We start from the raw sequence: 12,348 nt of genomic DNA, 5'->3' as shown, positions 1-12,348 counted from the left end.
AATGGGAGATCCTAATTTAGTTGACTATAGAACCAAGCGGAAAAGACAACTTGCAAAATACTCCAATGCTTAAGTCAGTAGTGTTCTTAGGTGTTAGAGATAATTAGATTTTACTTGTTGGATTCCCTCTCCTTTTATTCCCTTATTCTAGAGTAACCATTTCTTAAGCATTTACTGCATTTATTATACGCTTTTAATGCCATGATTTGGTAGTTTTATGAGTTGGTAACTTTGTTAGTCATTGAGTTGTGTCCGTTATCTAGTAACGTTGAATTCTCATTTGATTGTAATTATGAGTATCATTCTTGTTTAGCATAGTGCCCCAACTTGGGTCTCCTGACTTAAGGACTTTCTCACAAGAGCCCGAGTTTTGCGAGATCGAGCCTAAACAAGTTTTTGCATTTTTAAAGCGCCAAAGACCATCAAGAAACCTTTCAATTTTCTTTGTGCAGTTGTAACTTCCCTTAGTTTGTGAACCGTCAGGCTGTAATTGCAACTACTCTCTCCATCAATTAATGCTACATTAGTTTTTAATTTAATAACTCTAATTTAACTTTCCTTTTTTTATTGAAAATTTTCTTTCCTTCCAAAGGGTTTCCTCTAAAACTTCCTTTTTCTTCTTCACTTCTGCCCAGTGACCAAAAGCTTGCTTTTTACGACCATTTTCAAGCATACCTTTGAATAGCTTTCAACGAATAGAGTAAGTTTTATACCTTCGCCATTCATTTTTTGTAATTCATACATGCTTTATCTAAGGAGTTTTTATTCTTTGAAATTTTTTTCCTTTTTCTCGTCCCCCTCCCCCTTTTTTTAAATGTCACACACATTTTCCCCTGATTCTGGTCTTTGTTTTCATATTCATAGCTATGATTAGGTTGACATAGTAGGGGTACCACTATTTTAGTTTTTCCTAATTAGGTAGTCCATTCTTAAAATTTCTCGCCCCTCTCTGGGTTTTCCAAAAATTAGTGCATTGCTTCTAAATTTTCTTGATGGATTTTCAAGAAATCTCCTTTGTAACATAGTAGTGGTGCCCCTGTAGGTTTTCTGAGATGCTGAGGAAGAAAATCATTACAGCTCGTGAAGGCATTGGGTCATCCAAATATCCGATATCTCAAGCTGCCCCTGTTCCTCTCGTCAATCCATCTGGCAACGTTGAAGTAGATATTTATTTGTGGGTTTCTGAGGAAGTGAAGTTGACTCCTTTTTCCATTACCGGAGAAGAACTTGATAACTTATGAGAAGCTGGGGTCATCTTGAACTCCAACCTGGGTAATTTATACGTACTATCTGTGCTAGGACCTGATGATTGCTTATGCCACATAAATGAGCACGGGGAAAATGTTCCTGAATGGCTGTGGAAGCATGAAACCCTGTTCTCCCAACTTGGAGTCCGACTTCCATTTTTCGATTTTGAAGTAAATGTACTGACTCATACTGGATGTGCTTCCTGACAACTTCACGTTATACATGGACCATCATTCATTGTTTTGAACTCTTATGTTCTTTCTTAGATCTTGAACTTTCCATTAGAGTTTTCGTTTATTTCTTTACTTTAACCATTCCTTTTAGTTTCCAAGGCAGTGGGTTTATCTCTTTCTGAGGTAACTAAAACAAAATAATCTTTAATCTTTTTTGGGAGTCCTATCATGGGTTTAAAGAAAAATTCTTCAAACTGAAAGAGTAAAGGATAAGATTCCTTTTTTCATGACTTGAAAAGATAAAAAAAAAAGTTTCAACCTTTATTAGAATTTTAATGTTTCATCGCCAAAGATCCAATTAAAGGGAATCAACAAGTTCGAGCTCATGATCATCAACATGGTCATGTTACTGTGGAGCAAGAGTCCCCTTAGTTTGAGAGATATCATAGTTGATGAGCATGCTGCTTAGAGTGCTATTGGTAAATTTTCAAAATTCTAACTTCCGACTTGTTTATTTTATGTGCATTTTAACTTCTTTCCCTTTTCCGACTTAATAATCTTATTGAATCCTTTTTTCCTGTTGACAATTAACATGGGTGGAAGACTTTCTGCCATGAAGAAAAGACTAGAATTTCAACCTAATCTTCTGATCAATCCAAGTGGTGACAGAGTATCTTCTTCAGCCATAATAAGTAACTTAGAACCTACTCCCAGGCTCGAAGGAGGCAGAGAAGGTCAAGGTCCCGAGGTTCATAATCTGGAAAAAGATTCTCACACCAACTCCCCTTTAAAGAAGAAACCAAAGAACAAAGGTAAGAAACCTTCTAATTTCCTTTTTCCAGCTTCTTTTGGTTGTGTTTTGGAGAAGGAGTCTCGTGGCTCCGGTTTTATGGATTCTTTCCTCCTAACTAAAGATGCCAAGTTGGGGCTTGCTAAGATGCCTTTGGAGGATGCCTTATCTCGAGTTCAGAGGATGCTTCTTCGGCCGACTACTTATGTTCAAGATGCCGAGGTTAAGGACTCAAATCTTCATGCTGAGTTTGTGGTGAAGGACAAAGAAATTGCAAATGCCAACACTCAAATTCAGAATCTAAACAATTCAATTACTACCCTTTAAAAGGAGCAAACTACCCTTCAGGGTAAGGTCAAGGATTTAAAAAATGCAAAAGCTTCCTCTGATTTGAAGGTAGAAAATCCGAAGAAACAAGTTTCTGAGCTCAAAGCAAAGATTGAGGAATTAGATATCTCAGTAAAAAATGCTGAGCATGCTGCTATGGATAGAGTTTTTAATGCTAAATGGAGTGTCCTTGACCAAATCAGACTCATAGCTCATGACTTTGACGTCTCCAAAGTTAGTGCTTTTAAGAAAGTAGCAGATGGGAAGATTGTTCCTATTCTGTAGCTTCACTTTCTAATATTTTCTAAGTGTTGTGAACTTGGTAGTTCGTAATACCTTTCCTAAACAAGTACTTTTCCCGTTCTGTCGAGACTTTAACTAGCTCTTTACAAACATTTTGTTGAAATTTAATTAGGCTAAGTCCTTGCAACCTTTATTTGCCTTTTATTAAATTCCATAATTGCATTTTTAATCTTTTACCATTTGCAGGATATTACCCTTTAATGCATTTAATGCACTTACTTAATGCCTTTTATTGTTTACTTGATCATTTGTTTTGGTTTCAATATTTAAACATGTTATCTTGTGACATACTACCAGAAACAGTACGAATTTGCATTAAGGTGATAGCAAGATAAATGCATGACGCGAAATGACAATCATATCATGTATTATTGGTAATGTCAAATACAACAAATCAAGATAACAAGGCCTCATTAAAAACCTAATTTTATAGAAAAAGAGTGCCTTCATTCTAATCCTTTGCCCAAATTCTCTGACTCTAAAGGGTCTTTTCCATGTCGAAGCTAACTTCCTTTGAGATACCAAGATTCCGGTGTTAGCCTGCTTCAACGCTAAGTCCCTATTTGAAAACTTTTTGGTCTAACTCTGGTATTGTACCTCTTAGCCACCCTTTGTTTCAAAGCTTGTTCAGCTAAATTAGTTGCATCCCTCACCTCATCAACTTGATCGATGCCCTCATGATACTCCCTAGAAGCACTCTTGGACTAGGCTCACCGACCTCCTCTGGGATTACTACTTCTTCACCATAGGTGAGTCTAAATAGTGTTTCTCTGGTCGAGGATTAAATTGTAGTTCAAAAATACCATAGTACCGACCGTAAGTCGTCAGCCCATGATCCCGGAGAATCCTCCAACCATTTTGTCAATCCCTTCAAAATTACTTTGTTCATAGCTTCTGCCTGTCTAATTGCCTGAGGGTGTTCAACCGAGGCAAAGATTTGACGAATTCATAATCTACTAAATAGTTCACGAAGCTTGGAATATGTGAATTGTGTTCCATTATCTATAACTATTGCCTCGGAAATCCCAAATCTCGTGAGAACCTCTCTCTATACAAACTTCCAACATTGGGATGAGGTAATACTTGCCAAGGGCATAGCTTCAATCCATTTTGTGAAATAGTCTATGGCCACTATTAAGTATTTTACCAAACTAGATCCTTGTGAAAACGGTCCTAACAAATCTATACCCCACTTTGCGAATGGTATTGTCAAAATCACAGAAATGAGTTTGTGAGGTGGGGCCTGATGAAGGTCCCTATGGAGTTGGCATTTCTCACACTTCTTTACATACTCCATGGCATCCTTAATGATGGTGGGGCCAATAATATCCTGCTCTGATAACTTTCTAAGCTAACAATTTTTTACCCAAGTGATGTCCGCAGTAGCCCTCATGAATTTCTTGCAACACATACATTGTTTGTTGAGGATTTAATTATTTTAATAGCGGTTGTGACACCCCTATTTTGTATAACTGCCCATTTATCATGGTGTATTTACTTGCTTTTAATCGCAATTTCCTAGATACCTTAACATCACTGGGCAAAATTCTATGTTCCAGATACATGCATATAGGGTCCATCCAAGTACTAATATCGCCAGAATGCAAAATTGTAACATCGGACTTGTTAACAGAATGTTTTGACTTCCAAGAGCACTTTTTATATTATGCTAGGATTTTCGCTTCCAAGCTTACTACTTTCTAGTTTTGATAACACATCAGCTCGTATATTTTGTTTCTTTGGCACATGTTTAATACAAAAGGAATAAAAGAATTGTACCTCTTGTTGTACTTTCTTCAAGTACTATTGCTGGAATGGATCCCTTGCTTGGTATTTGCCGTTAACTTAGGACGTTACAAGTTGAGAATCACTAAATACAACAATTGTTATTACGCCGACATACCGAGCTAGCGTTAACCCTGCAAACAAAGCTTCATATTCAACTTGATTATTGGAACATCAGAAATTGGGTGAGTCATTTCAGCTAAGAAGTCAACCATCGCCTGAGCCTTAATGGCTGAGCGTGGTTCATATTGTATATCAATTTGAGACAATTATATAGAGCAACTTATCATCTGACGTACCATGTCGGGCTTTTGCAACACATTTTTTATTAGCTGATCGGTTCGTACTATGATGAAATAACTTTGAAAATATTGACGTAACCGACGTGCCGATATAAGTATAGCAAAAATTAACTTTTCTAACTGTTAATATCTTAATTCTGGATCTTGAAAGACTTTACTAACAAAGTATACAGGTCATTGGTGTTTATTTTCATCTTCTATAACCAGAGCTGAAGCCACAGTTTCCTCGGTTGCAGACAAGTACGTGTACAAGGGCTTCCCAGGTTTTAGTTTTACTAGAACAGGAGGAGATGACAACAAATTTTTAAAATGTTGAAAAGCTATCTCACACTCCTCTGTCCATGCAAATTCCACACCTTTCCTCATCAGATTGAAAATTGGCTTTGCCTTTTCACCAGAAGCTCCTAAAAATCTTTACAACGCAGCTAACAGACCTGTAAGTCTTTGCACATATTTAAGGTTCTAAGGACTTGACATGTCTAGTATAGCTTGACATTTCTCAAGTTTGGCTTTTATTCCCTTTGGGTAACTATAAAGCCTAAAAATTTACCTCTTCAGACTTTAAATGCATAATTTGCTAGGTTTAACCTCATCTAGTGAAGTCAAAGTTAGTTGAAAATCTCCTATAAATCAGTAATCAAGTTAGAATCTTCCTTAGTCTTTATCAACATATCGTTAGTGTAGACTTTTATGTTCTTTCTGATTTGCTGCTTGAACACCTTGGCCATCAATCTTTGATAAGTGCCCCCTGCATTTTTTAAACTAAAAGGCATTACAGTATAACAATAGATCCCTTCAGGGGTAATAAAAGCAGTTTTATTTTCATCAGGTCTATACATGGGTATTTGGTTATACCCACTGTAAGCATTTAGGAAAATGAAATCCGATATCCCAAAGCTAATCAATCATGTTATCATTGTTGGGTAAAGAAAAAAATCTTTTAGGCAGGCCTTATTTAAATTCGTGTAATCCACGAACATACGCTATTTTCCATTAGATTTTTTACCATTACAATATTAGATAGCTAACTCCGCCTATGCTACACCTACGGTACATATCCAGTCCCAAGCCTTGATAAAGGAGGAGGGTTGTGTTAGGCTTTCGACAGCCAACATAAAAACTTAGTAGAATCTTCAAGACATGAATCAAAGACATTATTACGCTAAAGCTAGGTCGTTACTCGGAAGCAACGTGTTGTATGGCTCGCATACAGTGTCAAATGAGCAAAAGCCGTTGCATCGATTCTTGGATGTTGTGTTAAATGAGCAAGGGTTCCCACATTTTTGTAAATGGACGAGGGTAAATAAGCTAGTTCATAAAGAAAAAGGTAAAGGTCGGAGCGACAAAAGGTTGAGATTTTGGACATGGAACATAGGCACTCTAACAGCAAAATCTATGGAGGTGGTGGATACCATGACAAGGAGGAAGATTAACATCATGTGCCTACAAGAAACAAAATGGGTCAATGTGAAGGCTAGGGAGTTGGATACCTCTGAGTTCAAACTTTGGTATGCAGAAAAGGTGAAGAATAGGAATGGGGTAGGTATTATTATTGATAAATAGTAGACAAAGGACGTAGTGGATATCAAGAAGGTGGGTGATCAGATCATCTCTATCAAACTTGTGGTGGAAGGAGGTACTTTTCATGTGATTAGCGCTTATGCACCGCAAGTGGATTTGAATATTGATTTTCATGTGATTAGCGCTTATGCACCCCAGGGCATCGAATGCGTTTCTGAAAAGAAGGTTTGAATCTGCACCCATGTCAACGAGGATCCTCTTCATAATGCCATTACCCAACTTGGCAGTGAAAACCAAGGGCTCATCATCGTCCGATGTGGCGGTCTAGAAATCCTCTGCCGAGAACTGTACGGCTGTAAGGCTAGTTACTTTGAGAACTTCAGAGGTTGCGACTTTAACGTTCCTTTTTACAGCATTGTTGGATCTCGGCAACCCATTCCTTTCAACAACCAAATTGACCACAACTTGAGCTATATCTTCCATGTTTTCTGGGGGTCTGGAGTTTCTTGGGTTTCTGGTTTCTCCATCTTCATCATTCTTACGCCGTCTAGGCAACCGTACGTGCTGAACGAATTCGGAATGCTTTCCATCTTGAATTTCTTGTTCCAAAGCATCTTTCAAATCAATGCAATCCTCAGTCTTGTGACCATAATATTTGTGGTAATCACAATACTGAGCCTTGTTTAATGAGGTTCTAGGTCGAATCTGTTTTGCTTTTAGTAATATACCTCGACAAAAAACTTGCTGATATACCTCAGCAAGTGAAGCCACTAAAGGAGTGTAGGAGGAGAATTTTCAGACTCGCAGAATTGGAGGTTGTGGTGATGAGGTTTGCCCCGAGCTTCCGCCTTTTCAGGGAGGCGGCACTAGGTTCTTCCCTTTTGTGGAGAGCACGTTTCAAACGTCTTCATCTCCCCTATACTCCAAAGTGATTTGATGAATTTGCTCCATGGACTTTACATCTTTGGAAGTCAGGTGCCTACGGAAGTCTCCTTCTAGCAATCCAGCAATCAAGCACAGGCACACGACCTCTGGGGTTCGAGTGTTTACCTCCAGGAGTGCTTTGTTGAATCAGTCCAGGTAATCTCGGATGCTCTCGCCTACCCTTTGTTCCATCTCCAATAGGGAAATTGGATGCTTTGCTTGGGTCCTTCTAGTGGTAATGTGGACCAAAAACTTGACTTTAATGTCAACAAATGAGGAGATCGATCCGGAAGGTAGCGTGTTAAAACACGCCATAGCTGGTCCCGACAAAGCGACCGAAAAAGCTTTGCATTGAAATGCATTTTCGACCCCTTCTAAGTTCATCCTTACCTCAAAGGTATCAACGTGCTCCATCATATTCCAAATCAGTAGGATTGTCAAAATATTTTGGCAATTGTACCTGAAGGACGTGGGAAGCGAATGGGATTTGACCCATTATCACGCATTCTCGAGACTCCCTGTGCCTTTTAGGGCTACGACTCCTCTGCGGAGACTGCCTCCTTTTAAAGTGGACAGATCGTGATTCTTCCCGCGTTCAAAAATCGCCACGCCATTGTGTCGTTGACGATGGGTGAGCTTGAACCCCGCCGATGGTCTCGCCCTTGTTCAGAGTTTTGGGATTATGCTCTTCGTGTTCCCTAGCTGGACGACTTTGAGAACGAGACTGTCTAGACAATGAGTGCTCGGACAACCGTCGTTCAAGTTTCAATTGGTAGTGCTCCAACTCTTGTACCCGATGTCACATTTCACGCATGGCGTGGTGATAGTCATCTCCAAGGCCAGTGAAATGATGAATTTTTGTGTGACAGATTTCCGGATTTTCATAGCCAGAGAGAGCTTCTTCTTGACTTGGTGTAACGTCAGTTTCGTGTCCGTCCTCCTGGTGTTGGCCTTTCAATGGAGTTTCTAAATTGATTGTGGAGTGAATTCGATATTCAGCCATGATTTTTGGAGAAGTAGAATTGCCCCACGGTGGGTGCTAAATATTCATACTTGCGGAGAGATTAAAAATTGAAAGGGTGAAAATTGGAGTTCCTAATTTTGGCACGTACAGAACCACGTCAAGTAAGCAACCTACAAAACACTCCGATGCTAAAATCAGTAGTGTATTAAGTAGTATGGGATTTCGTGTCTTTATTTGTTGGTTGCCTTTCCCTTTTATTTTTGCTATGTGGGACTGCTATTTTTCCGGCTTCTAACGCTTTTATGTCGCATTATTATTGTTAAGATTCGATTATTATAAGCTTTGGTGGTACAACTATTACGACAATTTTGGCATTATCTCGTAACGTTAATTTTTATTTAATTATTCATTCGTTATGTTTTTATTTGTCCAGAACAGGTTGTTGGTCGAGAAATACTTTCGAAAGGATAAACTAATTCGAAATGCTGGAGAGATGTTAAGAATGGAGCAGAAATAAAAAAGACACACGTACCAGTGTTAAGTGGAAGTTATCCGACGTGTACTCGATTTTGATACCTTAGTGAATCGGGAAAATAATTCAAATAGAGGATCGAATGGCGCTTTCAAAATGGAGAATCGAGCGGTTACATGGAGAATGAAGTTGAAGGTTTTTCTCTGAGTTAGAAATTTATTGGTAACGTTCATTAGCAAAAGAGCGGGAATGGTTACCGAGAAATGTGCATTCAAGGCAGCATTGTGCAATTAAGGATCGGTTGCAAATTTGGGTTATAAATATTAGTGAGTTTTAGGAAATAAGGGTTGAAATTTTTGTTCAGAAATACACTCATGCACACTCACATCCCCAGCGAATTTCTGAGTTTGCATTCGAGTTTGATTTCTGTAGGGTTCCTTTCATTGTCTTTAATTTTCCATTTACACTTTTTGTAAAACTTTATTTTTCCTGTCCAATTTATCTTTCAAGCAATGTTTGATTTCTTTGTCCAATTTACATTTCAGCATCTTTAATTTCTATGTCAAAAGTCCTTTCATTCAGTCGAAGGCTGATAAACCTATATTTTATGATATATTTTGTGCCTAATTTAAGTGATTTATTCAATCCTTCACTCACTTATTCATGTTAATTGTATGGTTTTACTTTCCCTTCCTTATTATGTGATGTATGTGAAAAACATGTTTCCTATGCTTTAAAAGTAATTATTTTAATTACCCTTTACTTCCATTCGATGTCGTGATTCGTGTGTTGAGTAGTTTCAGATCTTCTAAGGAAGGAATGACTTAAAGGATGGAAAGGGAACATAAAAAAATGGAAGGAAAGCACAAAACAGAGTTTTTGAAGAAACTGGCAGTGACGTGATCGCATGGACGACGCGACCGCATGCCAGCGCGAAATGGTAGTGACGCGACCGCGTGATTGACGCGGACGCATGATTGAAGCGACCGCATGGCAAGGAAAACTCTAATTGACACAACCGCGTGACCCACGCGGACGCGTGACAGAGGCCACGCATCAGAAATTACAGAAAACGCTCCGAGCGATTTCTGAAGCCCTTTTTGGCCCAAATTCAAGTCCAGAAGGCATAGATCAGAGGTTATGAAGTGGGGGAATGCATCCATTCAAAAAAGAGTCTCCAATTAGTTAGTATTCATGAATTAGATGTAGTTTAGAGGGAGAGGTTCTCTCCTCTCTCTTTTAGGATTTAGAATTAGGATTTCTTTTGCTTTCAGGATTATCTCTTTTTATCAGGTTAAACATTCTTTTTTATTTATCTTCTCAATTTAGTTTATGAATTCTTCTATGTTAGAGATTACTCTTTGAATTAATGTTATTTGAGGTATTTTAGTTTATTATTGCTTTCTTTTATTTATGTTACTGTTGCTTCCAATCTGAAGACATTTTTATTCCAGTAGATTTACTTTTTCCCTTTTGGTCTTGGTTAAGAAATCAGTAACTCAGGAGTTATCAAACTCAACGTGATTGATAATTGTTATCTTTTCTAATTGAATTGAACTTCAATAATCCCAATCTTTCTCTAGGAATTAACTAGGATTTGAAGATCAACTTAATTAGTCACTTGACCTTCCCTTGCTCTAGTAAAGGTAACTGAGTGGAATTAAGATTCAACCTTCATCATCATTGATAAAGATAACTAGGATAGAACTTCTAATTTCTCATACCTTGCCAAAAGTGTGTTTTACAGTTATTTGTTTACTTTACAGTCTTTTACTTATTTTAATTGCAATTTAAATTACTTGTTTCTCATCTTCAAAACCCTGATTTACAATCTTCATAACCAATAGTAAGAACATACTTCCCTGCAGTTCCTTGAGAAGACGACCCGAGGTTTAAATACTCGGTTATCAATTTTAAAGGGATTTGTTACTTGTGACAACTAAAACGTTTGTACGAAAGGTTGATTGCTTGATTTAGTAACTATACTTGCAACGAGAGTTTACTATAACTTCTAAACCATCAATCACCAGTTCTTCAAAATGGCGCCATTGTCGGGGAACTGCAATCGTGTGCCTTATTATTGGTTATTGTAAATATTTCTCTTTTACTTGTTTATTTATTCTTATTCTCTCCTTTTACTTTTATTAGCTACTATGAATTCTCACCCTTCTCGCTTTGAGTTTGGTTCTAATATTGTTGAAAGGAGTAAAAGTTATAACAGGAACATGCATCAAGGTCAGAGCAATCAAAGATGGATGGAGCCAAGAGGATCTGATCAACCCTTTAGGCAACAACACCCTCCCAGATATCATGGACAAAGACCATTCTACAATGCATACCAAGCCAATAGACATGGTGGACAACCTTGTAGTTACCAACAAGCCCTACCCTCTGCTTATAGGCCATCCTCTCAACATAACTTCGAACCACCACACTCACAAGCTCCTTTTCACCATTCACCACCATATGATCCCCATTTACCCCAATTCCAATCCAATTACTCCCAAACACCACCACTTCCCCATGTACCACGTCTAAATCCATCACCCCGAAAATCAGAGGTTCACCTCAAGGAAACAGTAGATCAACTTCAAACAACCCTTCATCAACTGGAGCAAGCTGTAAGTCAATTATCTTCTAGACGTTCGAACATTCAAGGACCTTCCACAGCCCCATGCGGATAATCTAAAGAAGAGCGTAGCATGAATGAGATACTAGAAACTCCAGTGGACAGAACAGGGCATGACTTCGTACTGGAACAAGTAGAGGAAGCTGTCATTGTAAAAGAAGAAGAGTTGGTTGAAGACTTAAGAGACGCTGAACTTCCATGGGAATCCAGAATTGTGGATAATTCTGTCAAGGACATTACAATTGATGCTAAGGAGGATAGTGCACAACTCCCAAAGCAAGTCTTTTATGAAGAACTAGACAGAATAATCCAAGAAGCAAGTTTCCTTGATGATGATAATCCCAAGTCAAGTTCTCCCAGTAATGAACTTGCATCAGCAAGTGAATTCTCTGCGATCGAAGAATCTTCCCCAAGTGAATACGAAGATGATGCAGAGGTAGATTTCTCTCAACCTCCCGTTTATGACTTAAGTGACGAGGAAGACATAGAAAGCTTTGATCAGGACATGGATGCATTTGAAGAAGTCTGCAAGGAAGTGAAGAAATTCACCACAGAGCACAAGGGAATAGAACTTACAGAACCACTGGAAACACCTATCCCAAGGCCATTACCACCCAATACAAGCTTCAAGTGGGTACAATCCTTAACCTTTAGCTTTATTTTCCCACTTGAATATAGTTTGCTTGAAACAGATGGCCAGCTTAGAGCTCTCTGCGGCTTTAAGAGTAAGAGGAAAATGGCTCGCACTCAGAGCTGGTGCACAAGGTTCCATAAGGTTCCACGCTTCAATTCGAAGTGCACGGATTGGCATCATGGTCAATCGAATGGATCTCGAAAAACGTTTGGTCATCTTGGTGAGAATCTACTTTCTAAACCGCCCGGATGGAAAAATATAGATCAAGACGAAGGC

The 12,348-nt window shown here is 38.5% G+C and overlaps 1 long non-coding RNA gene across 2 annotated transcripts; it reads left to right on the top strand.

The window, feature by feature from the left end:
- Window positions 290–2,945, top strand: LOC107645689. 2 transcript variants are annotated; one of them, XR_002348422.1, is made up of 4 exons: window positions 290–700; window positions 1,043–1,900; window positions 2,025–2,233; window positions 2,336–2,945. It is a non-coding gene; the product is annotated as an uncharacterized LOC107645689 (long non-coding RNA). The 2 variants fall into 2 exon arrangements; XR_001621562.2 differs by having other exon boundaries at window positions 304–1,900.

This window comes from Arachis ipaensis, chromosome B06 (genome assembly GCF_000816755.2).
Source record: "Arachis ipaensis cultivar K30076 chromosome B06, Araip1.1, whole genome shotgun sequence".
NCBI classification, from domain to species: Eukaryota; Viridiplantae; Streptophyta; class Magnoliopsida; order Fabales; family Fabaceae; genus Arachis; species Arachis ipaensis.
The sequence above is the reverse complement of the archived record's forward strand: the minus strand, read 5'-3'. Positions and strand labels throughout refer to the sequence as shown.